The sequence below is a fragment of the Bubalus kerabau genome, chromosome 5 (assembly GCF_029407905.1).
Source record: "Bubalus kerabau isolate K-KA32 ecotype Philippines breed swamp buffalo chromosome 5, PCC_UOA_SB_1v2, whole genome shotgun sequence".
NCBI classification, from domain to species: Eukaryota; Metazoa; Chordata; class Mammalia; order Artiodactyla; family Bovidae; genus Bubalus; species Bubalus kerabau.
In genome coordinates, this window is record NC_073628.1 from 50,828,512 (window position 1) to 50,844,365 (window position 15,854).

Consider the following 15,854-nt stretch of genomic DNA (forward strand, 5'->3'; position numbering starts at 1 on the left):
TTTGCTGTCTCGTACACAGGGTTATTTTTACTGGCTTCTATGTGGTAATATTTTATTTAGAAATTAAGATTTGTGTATATAAATGAGATTTGTATATAGTTCTCTTTTTTCCAGCTTGTTATACAGTTATGTTGGCTTTATAACATAAATAGAGAGTTTTCCATATTTATGAGTGGTCTGCCATAGTTTAAATAATATTGGAATTACAGGTCTTTAAAGGTTAGAAGGAACTTAGCTATGAAACCATCTTGATATTGAACCAGTGAAGATAAACCAAAGTGGAAAAGAATATAAAGGAGAATGTGTATATATAGATAGATAGATACCACTCCAAGATGGCGGAATAGAAGGACATGTGCTCATCTTCTTTACAACTCACTTTTGAACAACAATCGACAGGAGAACGTTGGATCCCACCAAAAAAAGATACCCCACAACCAAGGGCAAAGGAGAAGTACCAGAAAGATGGTTGGAGGGGTGAAATCAAGTATACAATCAAACTCCAACCCACCACAGATGCTCGGAAAGCTCAAACAAAACCTTGTGCACACCATGAGACATCACAGAGACTGAGCCAGACCTGCCATTGAGTGTTTGAATGTCTCCTGCAGAGGTATGGATTGTCAATGGCCTGCCGCAGGGGCAGGGTCTCTGTGTGCAGCAGACCTGGGTGTGGCATAAGCCCTCTTGGAGGAGGTCGCCAATAACCCCACCACAGAGCCGCCAGAACTTACACAGGACTGGGGAAACAGACTCTTGCAGGGCACAAACAAAACTTTGTGCAAACCAGGACCCAGGAGAGAGGAGCAGTGACCCCACAAGAGACTGACCCAGACTTGCCCGTGAGTGTCCAGGAGTCTCAGGCAGAGGCATAGGTCGGTGGCCTGCTGCAGGGTCTGGGGCACCAAGTGCAGCAGTGTGTGCATGGGACCTTTTGAAGGAGGTTGCCATTTTCTTCATTACCTCCACCATAGTTTGGTCCCAGGTCAAACAACAGGGAGAGAACACAGTCCCAGTCATCAACAGAAAATTAGATTAAAGGTTTACTGAGCATGGCCCTGCCCATCAGGACAAGACCAAGTTTCCCCCTCAGTCAGTTTCTCCCATCAAGAAGGTTCCATAAGCCTCTTATCCTTCTCCATCAGAGGAAGACAGAATGAAAACCACAATCACAGAAAACTAATCAATCTGATCACATGGACCACAGCCTTGTCCAACTCAATGAAACTGTGACCCATGCCATGTAGGGTCACTCCAGACAGACGGGTCATGGTGGAGAGTTCTGACAAAACGTGATCCACTGGAGAAGGGAATGGCAAACCACTTCAGTATTCTTGCCTTGAGAACCCCATGAACAGTATGAAAAGGCAAAAAGATATGACACTGAAAGATGAGCTTCCCAGGTCGGGAGGTGCCCAATAAGTTACTGGAGAAGAGAGGAGATATAACTCCAGAAAGAATGAAGAGAAAGACCCAAAGCAAAAACACCACCAAGTTGTTGATGTGGAAGTTGGTGATGGAAGTAAAGTCCAATGCTATAAAGAGCAATATTGCATAGGAACCTGAAATGTTAGGTTCCTGGATCAAGGTAAATTGGAAGAGGTCAAACAGGAGATCCCAAGAGTGAGCATCAACATTTTAGGAATCAGTGAACTAAGACAGACTGGAATGGGTTAATTTAACTCAGATGATCATTATATCTACTACTGTGGGCAAGAATCCCTTAGAAGAAATGGAGTTGGCAGCATAGTCAACAAAAGAGTCCAAATGCAGTACTTGGATGCAATCTCAAAAACGACAGAATGATCTCTGTTCGCTTACAAGGCAAACCATTCAATATCACGGATCCAAATCTATGCCCCGACCAGTAATGCTGAAGAAGCTGAAGTTGAACAGTTCTATGAAGATCTACAAGACCTTCTAGAACTAACACCCCAAAAATCTGTCCTTTTCATTATAGGGGATTGGAATGCAAAAGTAGAAAGTCAAGAGATACCTGGAGTAACAAGCAAATTTGGCCTTGGAATACAGAATGAAGCAGGGCAAAGGCTAATAGAGTTTTGCCAAGAGAATGCACTGGTCATAGAAAACACCCTCTTCCAACAACACAAGAGAAGATTCTACACACAGACATCACCAGATGGTCAATACTGAAATCAGATTGATTATATTTTTTTGCAGCCAGAGATGGAGAAGCTCTATACAGTCAGCAAAAACAAGACCAGGAGCTGACTGTGGCTCAGATCATGAACCAAACTCAGACTTAAATTGAAGAAAGTAGGGAAAACTACTAGACCATTCAGGTATGACCTGAATCAAATCCCTTATGATTATACAGTGGAAGTGACAAATAGATTCAATGCTTTAGATCTGATAGAGTGCCTGAAGAACTATGGACAGAGATTCATAACATTGTATAGGAGGTGGTGATAAAAACCATCCCCAAGAAGAAAAAAGGCAAAATGGTTTTCTGAGGAGGCCTTACAAATAGCTGAAAAAAGAAGAGAAGCAAAAGACAAAGGAGTAAAGGAAAGATATACCGATTTGAATGCAGAGTTCCAAAGAATAGCAAGGAGGATAAGAAAGCCTTCCTCAGTGATCAATGCAAAGAAATAGAGGAAAACAATAGAGTGGGAAAGACTAGAGATCTCTTCAAGAAAATTAGAGATACCAAGGGAACATTTCATGCAAAGATGGACTCAATAAAGGACAGAAATGGTATGGACCTAAGAGAAGCAGAAGATATTAAGAAGAGGTAGCAACAAAACACAGAAGAACTGTACAAAAATGATCTTCATGACCCAGATAACCAGAAGGGTGTGATCACTCACCTAGAGCCCGACATCCTGGAATGCAAAGTTAAGTGGTCCTTAGGAAGCATCACTACAAAAAAAGCTAATGGCAGTGATCAATTCCAGTTGAACTATTTCAAATCCTAAAAGTTGATGCTGTTAAAGTGCTGCACTCAATAAGCCAGCAAATTTGGAAAACTCCGCAGTGGCCACAGGACTGGAAAAAAGTCTGTTTTCATTGCAATCCCAAAGAAAGGCAATGCCAAAGAATGCTCAAACTACTGCACAATTGCAGTCATCTCACATGCTAGCAAAGTAATGCTCAAAGTTCTCCAAGCAAGGCTTCAATAGTACATCAACAGTGAACTTCCAGATGTTCAACCTGGATTTAGAAAAGGCAGAGGAGCCAGAGATTAAATTGCCAACATCTGTTGGATCATCAAAAAAGCTAGAGAGTTCCAGAAAAACATCTATTTCTGCTTTATTGACTATGCCAAAGCCTTTGACTGTGTGGATCACAATAAACTGTGGAAAATTCTTCAAGAGATGGGCATACCAGAACACCTGACCTGCCTCTTGAGAAACCTGTATGCAGGTCAGGAAGCAACAGTTAGAACTGGACATGGAACAACAGACTGGTTCCAAATTGGGAAAGGAGTACGTCAAGACTATATTGTCACCCTGCTTATTTAACTTATATGCAGAGTACATCACGTGAAATGCTGGGCTGCATGAAGCACAAGCTGCAATTAACACTGCCGGGAGAAATATCAATAACCTCAGATATGCAGATGAAACCACCCTTATGGCAGAAAGTGAAGAAGAATTAAAGAGTCTCTTGATGGAAGTGAAAGAGGAGAGAGTGAAAAAGTTGTCTTAAACTCAACGTTCAGAAAACTAAGATCATGGTATCCAGTCCCATCACTTCATGGCAAATAGATGTGGAAACTTGGAAATAGTGACAGACTTTATTTTTGGGGCTCCAAAATCACTACAGATGGTGACTGCAGCCATGAAATTAAAAGACGCTTGCTCCTTGGAAGAAAAGCTATGACCAACCTAGAGAGCATATTAAAAAGCAGAGACATTACTTTGCCAACAGAGGTCCATCTAGTCAAAGCTATGATTTTTCCAGTAGTCATGTATGGATGTGAGATTTGGACAATAAAGAAGGCTGAGTACTAAAGAATTGATGCTTTTGAACTGTGGTGTTGGAGAAGACTCTTGAGAGTCCCTTGGACAGGAAGAAGACCCAGCCAGTCCATCCTAAAGGAAATCAGACCTGAATATTCACTGGAAGGACTGATGATGAAGCTGAAACTCCAATACTTTGGCCACCTGTTGGGAAGAACTGTCTCATTGGAAAAGCTCCTAATGTTGGGAAAGATTGAAGGCAGGAGAAGAAGGGGATGACAGAAGATGAGATGGTTGGATGGCAACACTGACTCAATGGGCATTGAGTTTGAGCAAACTCCAGCAGTTGGTGATGGACAGGGAGGCCTGGCGTGCTGCAGTCCATGGGATTGCAGAGTCGGACACGACTGAGTGAACTGAACTGAACTGTGTACATGTGTGTATAGCTGAAGTTTCAGTGAGGCAGATCTCAGTTACCTTTCCCTTCTCTTTTATGGTACTTGGTATATTCAGATTTCCCTTCTTCTTAGGTTGTTTTGGTGATTCTTATTTTGCTTGGGAAAAAACTTTACCCATTCCAATATGTTTCCTTGTACCAAAGTTAGGAATATCCTAGAGTTCTTTGCATCTTTCCAGATTCTGTATTTATGTTTTCTTTCTTGTTTCTAAGCATGTATAGTTTAGCTCTCTCTCTTTTTTTAAGTCTGGCACACAAAGGCATTGCTTATTAGTATTTAAAAGTATTGACTTTATTATTTCCTCTTTCCTAATTTCATTATTGCTATCTTTTATTAATTTCCTCTTCCTGGTTTGTTTTATTTTGTTGCACTTTGTCTGATACTGTTTTTAAAAATTGTATATGTGTTTATCTGCTTTTTTTCGCTGCTCTGGGTCTCTGTTGCTGTCTGCGGGCTTTCTCTAGTTGTGGCAAGTTGGGGCTATTCTCTAGTTGTAGTGCGTGGCTATGGTGGCTTTTTTCATCTGATGAATGAAAGTTGGTATTTTTTTATTCAATCTCTGCTCATTCCATTCCCCAACCCCCCACCCAGACTGCCCATGACAACCACCATTCTAACTTCTGTTTCTGTCAGTTTGACTTTTTTTAAAATTCCACATATAAGTGCAAACATACAGTATTTGCTTTTCTCTGTCTGGATTATGTCACTTAACCTAATGTCCTCCAGGTTCATCCATGTTGTCTTAATTGGCAGGATTTCCTTCTTTTACGGCTGAGTAGTAGTATGTGGAATTTTCTCTATCCATTCATCCACTGATGGACACTTTCCATGTCTTGGCTATTGTGAACGGTCTTGCAGTGAACATACTGGAGTGCAGACATGTCTTTGAAACATTGGTTCCCTTTCCTTTAGATAACATGCCCAGATGCAAGATTTGGGTCAGCACGGTGGTTCTGTTTTCAATTTCTTCAGCAGCCCGCATGCCGTTTCCCACAGTGGCTTCTCTAACTTCATTCCCATCAGTGGTGTGCGAGAGCTCGCTTTTCTCCAGATTCTCACCAACACTTGTTATCTTTTGCCATTTTGATGCAGACCGTCCTGACAGGTCTGAGGTGGTACCTCACTGTGGTTTCAGTCTGCATTTCCTTGATGATGAGTGACGTCAGTAGCTTTCTCACATGTCTGTGGCCATCTGTATGTCTTCTTTAGAAAAATATCTGTTTAGGCCCTTTGCCCAATTTTTAATTGTGTTGTTTGTATTTTTGCTGTTAAGTTGTATGTGTTTGTTATATAATGTGGAAATTAACCCTTTATTAGATAAATAGTTGACAAAATATTTTCTCCCATTCCATAGATTGCCTCTTCACTCTGTTAATTGGCTTACTTTTCTATGAAAGAAACTCTTTAGTTTGATGTAGTCCCACTGGTCTGTTTTTGCTTTTGTTGCCTGTGCTTTGGCGTTATATCCAAAAAATCATTGCGAGGGGCAATGCTAAGTAGCTATTTTCCCATGTTTTCTTCTGGGAGTTTGACAGTTTCAGGTCTTCCATTTAAGCCTTAATCTATTTTGAGTTAGTTTTTGAGTAGTCTAGGATAGAGGCCTGTTTTACTTGTTTTCTTGTGAATATCTAGTTCTCCAACAGCAGTTATTAGATGCCACCCATTCCCCATTGTTTTTGGTGCCCATTTTAAAGATTAGTTGACCTACACATGTGGGTTTATTTCTAGATTCTCTTTTCTGCACTTATCACATGCCACAGTCAGCACAGAATGTTCTCATTCACTCTATAATTATTTATTGAATGTCTGATATATGTCTAGCAGAATGCTAGGATTATGAGACTAGATCCTTGAACTCATGGAGATTAATGTTAGTGTCTATAAACATACATTAGTGGATATAACAATTAACTGGATGGTTATGCTAGCGTGATAGGAGATTGTGGAGTGCAGGGGCTGTGTGGGGGCTACCTGATGCTGTATTGGGACCAGAAAAGGCTTCTGAGGAATAGTTAGCCAGACAGACAGTGGTGGGAAGTCATGATAAGGTGATATAATGCAGGTGCTGCAGTGGTAAGGAATCCACCTGCCAGTGCAGGAGACCCAAGAGATGTGGGTTCAGTTCCTGGGTTAGGAAGATCCCCTGGGGAAGGAAATGGCAACCCACTCCAGTATTCTTAAATGGAAAACTGCATGGACAGAGGAACCTGGCAGATTACAGTTCATTGGGTCACAAAGAGTCAGACATGACTGAGTGGCTGAGCACACAAGGTAATATAATGTGCAGAGACATGAGGCAGAAAGTCAAGGAGACTGGTAGAATTTTGTAACAACAAAGAGCTGCTGGTCATTGTGTGTTTACTATATGCCTTGCTGTCTGCCAAATACTTTTCGTACATTAATGTCTACATCCTTATACTGTGTAGGGTGGCAGGAATGGAGGGGGAGCTGGGTATAGGGACTATTATCCCCACAGAAAAAGAAACGAGATCTTTCAGTTTTAGAGTAACTTGCCCAAGATCATACAGCTTGTGATTGGCTTGCATAGCTCCAGATGTGTAGTGTTGACTGTCAAACCCCATGGTCCTGCCCCTTCTGTTCTCATCACTGATCCCGCCTTGCATCGCTGCCCCTACTCAGCCCCCGCATTTCGTCCTTAGTTCTGTGCTCTGGCTGTGTGCTTCCCCTTGAAGGACAGAGGCACCTTCAGCTTCTCTCTTCTGCATCATACAATGGCTTCAGGTTCTCTCTTCAGAATGGCTTCCACGTTGTCCATTTTCCACGCCAGGTATGCTTTCCTAATGTCGCCTTTCCTGGTGGAACATGTGCTCAGTTTCCCACAGGAAGCCAGAAGCCTTCACGTCCCAGGCTTCCTTAACCTGGGTCACCTGCTCTGTTTCCCTGTGGAGACCTACACAAAGCCTCCACTACAGCTGGAACAGCTTATTCTCATCTGTGTATGTGATCCTCATTTCTCATGCTCTTTCTTACTTCCTGACCTTGGCACATGCTTTTCCTTCTACCAAAAAATCCCCTTTCCCTCCTTCACATGGCCATGTCCTATTAATGTTTCAAGTTTATCTGCATAAATTTTAAGCTATACCAAAATCTTCTCTGATTTTCTTCTGTTAAGTGTCACTCCTTGAAGCCATCATAGCATCCTTTCCTTAGCGTCTGTCATATCACAGTATTACAATTGCCTGTTTTTTTGTAAGCCACCCATCCCCTTACCAGTAGGCTCAGTGGTTATGGTCCTAGTTTGCCACTAAACTCAACACTTAATAGAGTGCCTGAATATGGAAGGCACTGAAAAATATTTTGTTTGATGAATAAATGAATAAATGAATGAATGAATTAATCAATCCATTATGTTTTCCACCTGAGTGCTTTTCCTTTACCAAAGTAAAGAAATACCTTTTTCTTTACTAAATCCTACCAGTCCCTTAAGGGACTAGATTAAATTTTATCTCCTCCTTGAATTCATCTACCATTACTCTGGGGCCCAGTTAGTTTACCTTTCTTTGACTTTCTTTAGCAGTGTTTGTTATACAATTCAGCACTCAGTTTTGAATTGTCTTCTTTTATTTTTTATTATGGGTATGTTTTGTCTCAGTCATATTTCTTGTGGGAGAAAGGGATTATATTTCATGTTTTTTCTTCATATAAGATTTGGTATAGTATATGACTCATCGAAAGCTTCCCTGGTGGCTCAGACAGTAAAGAATCTGCCTGCAATGCAGGAGACCTGGGTTCCATCCCTGGGTTGGGAATATACCCTAGAGTAGGAAATGGTAACCCATTCCAGTGTTTTTGCCTGGAAAAGTCCATGCACAGAGGAGCCTAGTGGGCTACAGTCCATGGGGTCGCAAAGAGTCAGACATGACTGGGCAACTGAGCACTCACACACATACGTAAGGCTCAATGAATACCTGTGGATTTCTGGGACTTACCTGTTGTCTAAGAGACATGAATAAGTTATCAAGGAAACCGCTGCTAATTAAAAAGTTAACCAAAGCTTTGTCTTATCGCACTTCCTACATGATCTCAGTCCCAGTAGTTGTTGACATTGATTGATTCAAAAAACATTTGGGTTCCTACTTGGTGCAGTATAATTTAACACATAAATTATATAACATCTATATTATTTACTATTTTTCATGCATGTTACTTTAGTCTACTCAGTTTTATTGTATTTTCAATAAAGGCAGAGTCACTTTTTGATATTTGATTATCTCTGTAGAACTTTTACATTAGCACACACATATATATACATAATCAGAGAAGGCAATGGCACCCCACTCCAGTACTCTTGCCTGGAGAATCCCAGGGATGGGGGAGCCTGGTGGGCTGCCATCTGTGGGGTTGCACAGAGTCGGACACGACTGAAGTGACTTAGCAGCAGCATACATACATAATATATATGTCTAAAGGTTGCTTAATGGGCTGTCATAAAATGGAATGCCATTGGTTATAGGCTTCAACATGATGCTTATTAAAATAGCACTTAATCATTTATATTTTATGAGGATTATCCTTCGTATAGGAAGGTTTTTTAAAAAAATTTTAATGTGGTTTAATGTGGTTTTACGTATTTATTTTGGCAGTGCTGGGTCTTCATCGCTGTGCAGGCTCTTTCTCTAGTTGTGGTGAGCCCACATCGCACTGCAGCATCCTCTGTTGCAGAGCATGGGCTCAGGGCTCAGGGCACGCGGGCTCGGTAGCCGTGGCTCCCGGGCTTTAGGGCACAGACTCAGTAGTTGTGGCGCACAGGTTTAGCTGCCCTGTGGCATGTGGGATTTTCCCAGATCGGGGATCAAACCTATATCACCTGTATTGGCAGGTGGACTCTTTATCGCTGAGCCACCAGAGAAGCCTAGGAAGGTTTTTTTTTAATTGAAATTTACTTGGCATAAAATACTATGTTGGTTTCAGGTGTACCTCATAGTGATTTAACATTTGTGTGTATTATGAAATGATCACCACATTAGTTTAGTAACCATCTGTCCCATATAAAGTTATTTCAGTTTTATTGACCGTATTCCATATGCTGTATAGTACATATGATTGCTTATTTATTTTCTACCTGGAGTTTTGTGCCTCTAAATCCCCTTCACTTGTTTTACCTGCCCCCGACACCCTCCCCCCTGGCAACTCTCAGTTTGTCCTCTGTGTCCTTGAGCCTGTTTAGTTTTGTTTTTCAGATTCCACATATAAGTGAGATTATATGATATTTGTCCTTCTCAGTCTGACTAATTTCACATAGCATAATAGCCTCTAGATTCATCCATGTTGCCCCAAATAGCAAGATTTCATTTTTTTTATTGTGGCTGAGTAATATTCCATTGTATATATACACCATATCATTTTTTTATTCATTTGTCTTTTGATGGACACTTAGGTTGTTTCCGTATCTCGGCTGTTGAAAATAATGCTTCGGTGAACGTTGGGATATATGTATCTTTTCAAGTTAGTCTTTGTGTTTCCTTTAGATAAATACACAGATGTGAAATTGCTAAATCATATGACAGTTCTATTTTTAATCTTTTGAGGAAACTGCATAGTTTTTCCCATAGAAACTGTACCACTTATATTCCCACCAATAGGTCACAAGCACTGCTTTTCTCCACATCTTCACCAACACTTGTAATTATTGTCTTTTCTATGATAGCCTTTCTAACAAGTATAAAACGGTCACATTATGGTTTTGATTTACTTTTCTCTGATTAGTGTTGAGCATCTTTTCATGTCTTTTGGTCATCTGTATGTCTTCACTGGAAAAATGTCTGTTCATATCCTCTATTCATTTTTAATGAGATTTATTTTATGTTGAGTTGTATCAGTTCTTTACATATTTTGGATATTAAGCCCTCATCAGAAGTATCATTTGCAAGTATCTTCTCCCATTCGTTAGGCTGCCTTTTTATTTTGTTTATAGTTTCCGTCCCTGTGCAAACACTTTTTAGTTTGATGCAAGCATATTTGTTTATTTTTGCTTTTTTATTCTTACCTGAGGAGACAGATCCAAAAAAATATTACTAAGACCAGTGTTGATAAGTATATTGTGTTTTCTTCTAGGAGTTCTTTGGTTTCAGGTCTTACATTTAAGTCTTTTTTTAAGGTTTATTTATTTATTTTGGCTGTGCTGGGTCTTCACTGCTGCACATGGGTTTTCTCTAGTTGTGGCAGGCGGGGGCTCCTTCTTAGTAGTGGCGTGTGGGCTTCTCTTGTTGCAGAGCATGGACTCTAGGTGTGCAGGCTCAGTCATTGCGGCCCACAGGCTTTGTTGTCCCAAGATATGTGGAATCTTGTCCCAAGATATGTGGGGCATCTGGGAATCTTCCCAGACCAGGGATCAAACCCATGTCCCCTGCATTGGCAGGTGGACATGCCATTTTTAGCCACTGGACCACCAGGGAACCCTTACATGTAAGTCTTTAATCCATCCTATGTTTAGTGTGTGCATGGTGTGAGAGTAGTCCAGTCTGATTCTTCTGCATGTAGCTGTCCATTTTCCCAACACTCTTTACTGAAGAGGCTGTCTTTTTCTCATTATATTCTTGCCTCCTTTGTCATAGATTAATTGACCATGTAAGTGTGGATTTATTTCTGGATGCTCTAGTCTGTCCCGTTGGTCAGTGTACTGTTTTTGCCCCAGTGCCATACTGTCTGAATTACAGTATCTTTGTTCTTGTTGTCATGTCTGACTCTTTGCAACCTCACGGACTGCAGCAAGCCAGGGTTCTCTGTCTTCCACTGTCTCCTGGAGTTTGCTCAAATTCATGTCCACTGGGTTGATGGTACTATCTAACCATCTCATCCTCTGCTGCCCACTCTTCCTTTTGCTTTGTAGAACAGTCTAAACTCAGGGAGGCATGAAACATCCAGCTTTGTTCTCCTTTCTCAATATTTTTTGGTTATTCAAGGTCTTTTGTGTTTTTGAACAAATTTTAGAATTATTTCTGCTAGTTCTGTGAAAAATACAATTGCTATTTTGATAAGGATTGCCTTGGGGAGTATGGTCAGTTTTTAAATATTAATTCTCCTAATTTATAAGTACAGCATATCTTTCCATTTGTTTGTGATATCTTCAATTTCTTTCATCAGTGTCTTATAATTTTCCAAGTATATGTCTTTTACCTCCTTATGTAGATTTATTCCTAGGCATTTTATTATTTTAATGTGATTGTAAATAGGGTTGTTTTCCTAATTTCTCTTTCTAGTTCATTGTTAGTATATAGGAATGTAAAAGATTCCTGTATATTAATTTTGTATCCCTCAACTTTACTGAATTAATTTATTATGTCTAATAGTTTTTTGGTGGCATCTTGAGGATTTTCTATATAGTTTCATGTCATCTACAAACATTGATCATTTTACTTCTTCCTTTCCAGTTTGAAATCTCTTTATTTCTTTTTCTTGTCCCATTACTGTGGCCAGGACTTCTAGTACTGTTAAATAAGTGGCAAGAGTGAGTATCCTTGTCTTGATCCTAATCTTAGAGAAACTGTTTTCAGCTTTTCACTGTTGAATCTGATGTTGGCTATGTGTTTGTCATATAGGGTCTCTATTATGTTAAGACGTGTTCCCTCTATGCCCACTTTCTGGAGAGCTTTTATCATAAATGGATGTTAAGTTTTGTCAAAACCTTTATCTATATCTATTGTGATGATCATATAACTTTTATTCTTCAATTTTTTAATGTGGTATGTCACATTGATTTATTTGTGGATATTTAACCATCCATATATCCCTGGGATAAATCCCACATAATCACAGTGTATAATCTTTTTAATGTATTGTTAAACTTAATTTGCTGACATTTTGTCGAGAAGTTCTGCATCTATGTTCAGCAGTGATACTGACCCGTTAATATTTTTTGTGGTGTCTTTGTCTGGTTTTTGCATCATGCTAATACTGGTCTCCTAGAATGAGTTCAGAAGCATTCCATCCTCTTCAGTATTTTGGAACAGTTTGAAAAGGATCAGCATGAACTCTTCTTGGGTAATTTCCACTACTCTATCTTCCAGTTCACTGGTCTGTTCTTTTCTATCATATAATCTACTGTTTATTCTTTGTAGTATATTTTTTTATTTCAGTTGTTGTATTATTAAGCTCTTCTTTGGTTCTTCTTTGTGTTTTCTCTTTGTTAAACTTATTGTTGTATTCATCCATTTTTCTCCTGAGTCCATTGAACATCTTTAACATCATTACCTCTAACTCTTTACTGGGTAGATTGCTTATCCTACATCTTCTTCATATGGATTTATACCTCTCTCACCTCATTTTGCCCAATTTTCTTTTTTATTTCTTCATACTAAGTAGGCTGGTTATGATTCCTGATTTTGGAGAAGTGGCCTTGTGTTGAAGATGTTCTATGGGGCTCAACAGAGCACTCCCTGTGTTCAATGGAGTCATATGCTCTTGGGTTGCCTCATGTTTGGGCTATGTGAACTCTTCTCTTGTGGCATGGCCAGCTACTGTGGGCATGCTGGTTGGCAGGGCTGGCCCCTTGCAAAGGTGGCTGCCAGCCACTGCCTCATGTATTGGCTGCTTTCCCACTGGTGGGTGGGGCTGGATCCCAGCATAGCTGATCGTGGGGCCTGTGAAGCCCAAGGCTGGTGCCAACCCTCTAGTGGGTGGGACCAGATGCTGGCACAGCTGAATGTGCAGTCCATGAAGTCCTGGGACTTTTGCCAACCAGCTGGTGGGCTGGTAACCTCCAGCACAAAGAGGTTAAAGGGAGGTCTCCAAAATGGTGTTTGTCAGTGCTGGTGTCCACATGGTGGAATAAGCTCCCGAGAATGGTTGCCACCAGTACCTCCATCCCCAGGGCAGTCCTAGTTGCCACTCCCCTCTCCAGGAGGCTCTCCAAGATGAGCAAGTAGATCTGACCCAGGCTCCTTTCAAACTGCTGCCTCTGTGCTGAGACTCAGAGCATGAGAAATTTTGTGTGTGTTCTTTAAGAGCAGAGTCTCTGTTCCCTGTATCCCTCTGGCTTTCTCAAAGGTAAGGCCTGCTAGTTTTCAAAGCCAGACATCCTAGAGGCTCATCTTCCCAGTACAACACCCCCAAGCTAGGGAGCCTGATGTGGGGTTCAGATCCCTTGCTGCTTGAGGAGGACCTCTGTAATTGTGATATTCTTTCAGTTTGAGAATTGCTGATCCAGGGATGTGATTCTGACTACACCCTTCTTAGTCCACCCCTTCTACTCATCTCATTATGGTTCCTTCTTTATATCTTTAGACATATAAAATCTTCTCTGCTAGTCTTCAGGTTGCTGTGTAAGGAGTTATTATGGTTTGCCCCTGGAACAGGTGAGTTCAGGGTCTTCCTACTGTGCTATGCTATACCATCTTGAACACACTCCCCCCTTTTAGGAAGCTGATTTTATAACTGCTCTCCATTTTTTATATATGAAGATTTGGAATTAACTTTGCTAAGTGACATAGTCAATCCATTGCCCAAAGAGAAAAATCTCAAGTGTCTACTGAATAATAAAAAAGAGTTCCATATGACTCTTGTCTCTTTTAAGCTTTTATAATCTGTTATGTCATTTATTTAACACTTATTAGTTTAAAGATTTCATAAAGAAAATTCATATCTGTTATGTGTTAAAATCCCATAATTAGTTAATTCTCTCTAAAATAATTGGAATGAATAAGTAAACATATAATTAAATAATTTGTGCTGAAATTTTACCCCAGGCAATAAAAGCCATAATATTTACATCATTATTTTTAAGTCTTCTAAAATACGTGGTATTTCTATAATATTAAAAGAACAATTATTTTTTCCTTCCTAGACAAGTGGAATTACTGATATAAAGGTAGGTCATTTCTGAATTACTAGAGCTTTGATAACTTTTCTGCTTAAGTGTGAAGCTTCCTGATCATTTACACTTAGGGAAAAAAGGTTGAAAGTTCATACCCACCCAATAGTAGAAACAGCAGTCTTGCGCTCAGTCCTTTACCTACTGCATACCTGGGGCTGTGACAACCCCCATTTTCCTTTGGAGAATTTACTGATGGGACTAACCACCTGGCGTGTAAGTTTTACTCTGGTCTCAGTGACATACTTAAGACCAGGATTAGCAAGAAGTTTTTGGTTTATTTGGATATTTTTTGGTGTTTGTTTGTTGCTTTGAAAAATATGTTTTCCATGGATTTGTGCAAAAGCTTGACTATATAGAGAAAAGTGAGGGGTTTATCTTTATTCTGCTCCTGGGTAATTAACAAAGGATCAAGTTTATCATGATAGGCTTTTTTGTGATTCCATATTTACTTAGACTTATATTTGTATTTGTTAAATTTTCTTTCACTTAGGGAAGGTGTTATAAAATTAGATTTAGTCAGAACTCAGAACTTACAGTAGTTTTTAAGACTAATTGGCCTTTCACTATCCATACAGCTTGCTAAATAAAATAACAGCATAAAAAATTAGTACCCTCATAAGCATCTAAAGGGCTTCCCTAGTGACTCAGTTGGTAAAGAATCTGTCTGCAATGCAGGAGACCCAGGTTTGATCCCTGGGTCAGGAAGATCCCCTGGAGAAGGGAATGGCTACCCCCTCCAGTACTCTTGTCTGGAGAATCCCCATGGACAGAGGAGCCTGGCAGGCTACAGTCCTTGGGATCACAAAGAGTCGGACTCAACTATGTGACTAATTTTAAGCATCTAAAACATTCATTTACATGCTATAAATTAATATACTAGCCTTAAAACATGATTAAAGTCAGCCCTTCTATATAAATACTTTGTTAGTCTAACTATTATTTAAGAGAAAAAGTACTGATAAAATACTATCATTCAGACAGTTCAGTAACCCAACTGTGTGCTCAAGTAAACAGGCACCATGAGGTTTCACCATTTCAAGAAGAAAAGTCAGTTAAAACTATGAAACCTTAAAATTGGGTGGGGGGGCGGGGGTAGGGAATAAGAAATTGATTAGGCCTGTAAAAAGAACCCATCAACAATATGTAGGTAAAGTTTAATCAGTGACCGTTTTCACATGATAACCATCTACTGGAGAATATATTTTTGAAATCATTGAAAAGTATTTAGGAAAAAATGAAATGCGAGAGCACCAAAAATGCTATCCAGGAAAATGGAAAATGTTTTTAAATACAAATTGTATAAATCCATTACCTGTGTAATTCTTTCAGGTCATACTTACAATACTTACTTAATTATGGTACATTTAGAAAATTGTGGGTTTTTTAAAAAATAATTACTATCATTCTTAAATACTTTAAACCAACACTGGGCAGAAAAGTCACAGGTGAAATCTAATTTTACAGAAAATTTTTGAATGAAATTGTAACAGAGCAGCAGACTATCAAGAGTTATATATTTTGACTAGGTGATGTCTTTCTAGGAGAAAATTTTGAATCTTTTCCAAGATTGTTTTTCAAACAGATCTGCCCATGAGTGTTCGTCTTTGGAGAGGAAAATTGTATTAGGTTTACCTTCTT

General features: G+C 39.7%; 1 protein-coding gene across 7 annotated transcripts in view; it reads left to right on the forward strand.

Moving 5' to 3' along the window:
* DEUP1 (deuterosome assembly protein 1) overlaps positions 1–15,854 on the forward strand; it is a 149,427-nt gene that overhangs the window by 97,528 nt on the left and 36,045 nt on the right. The gene's annotated exons all lie outside the window — the stretch shown is intronic.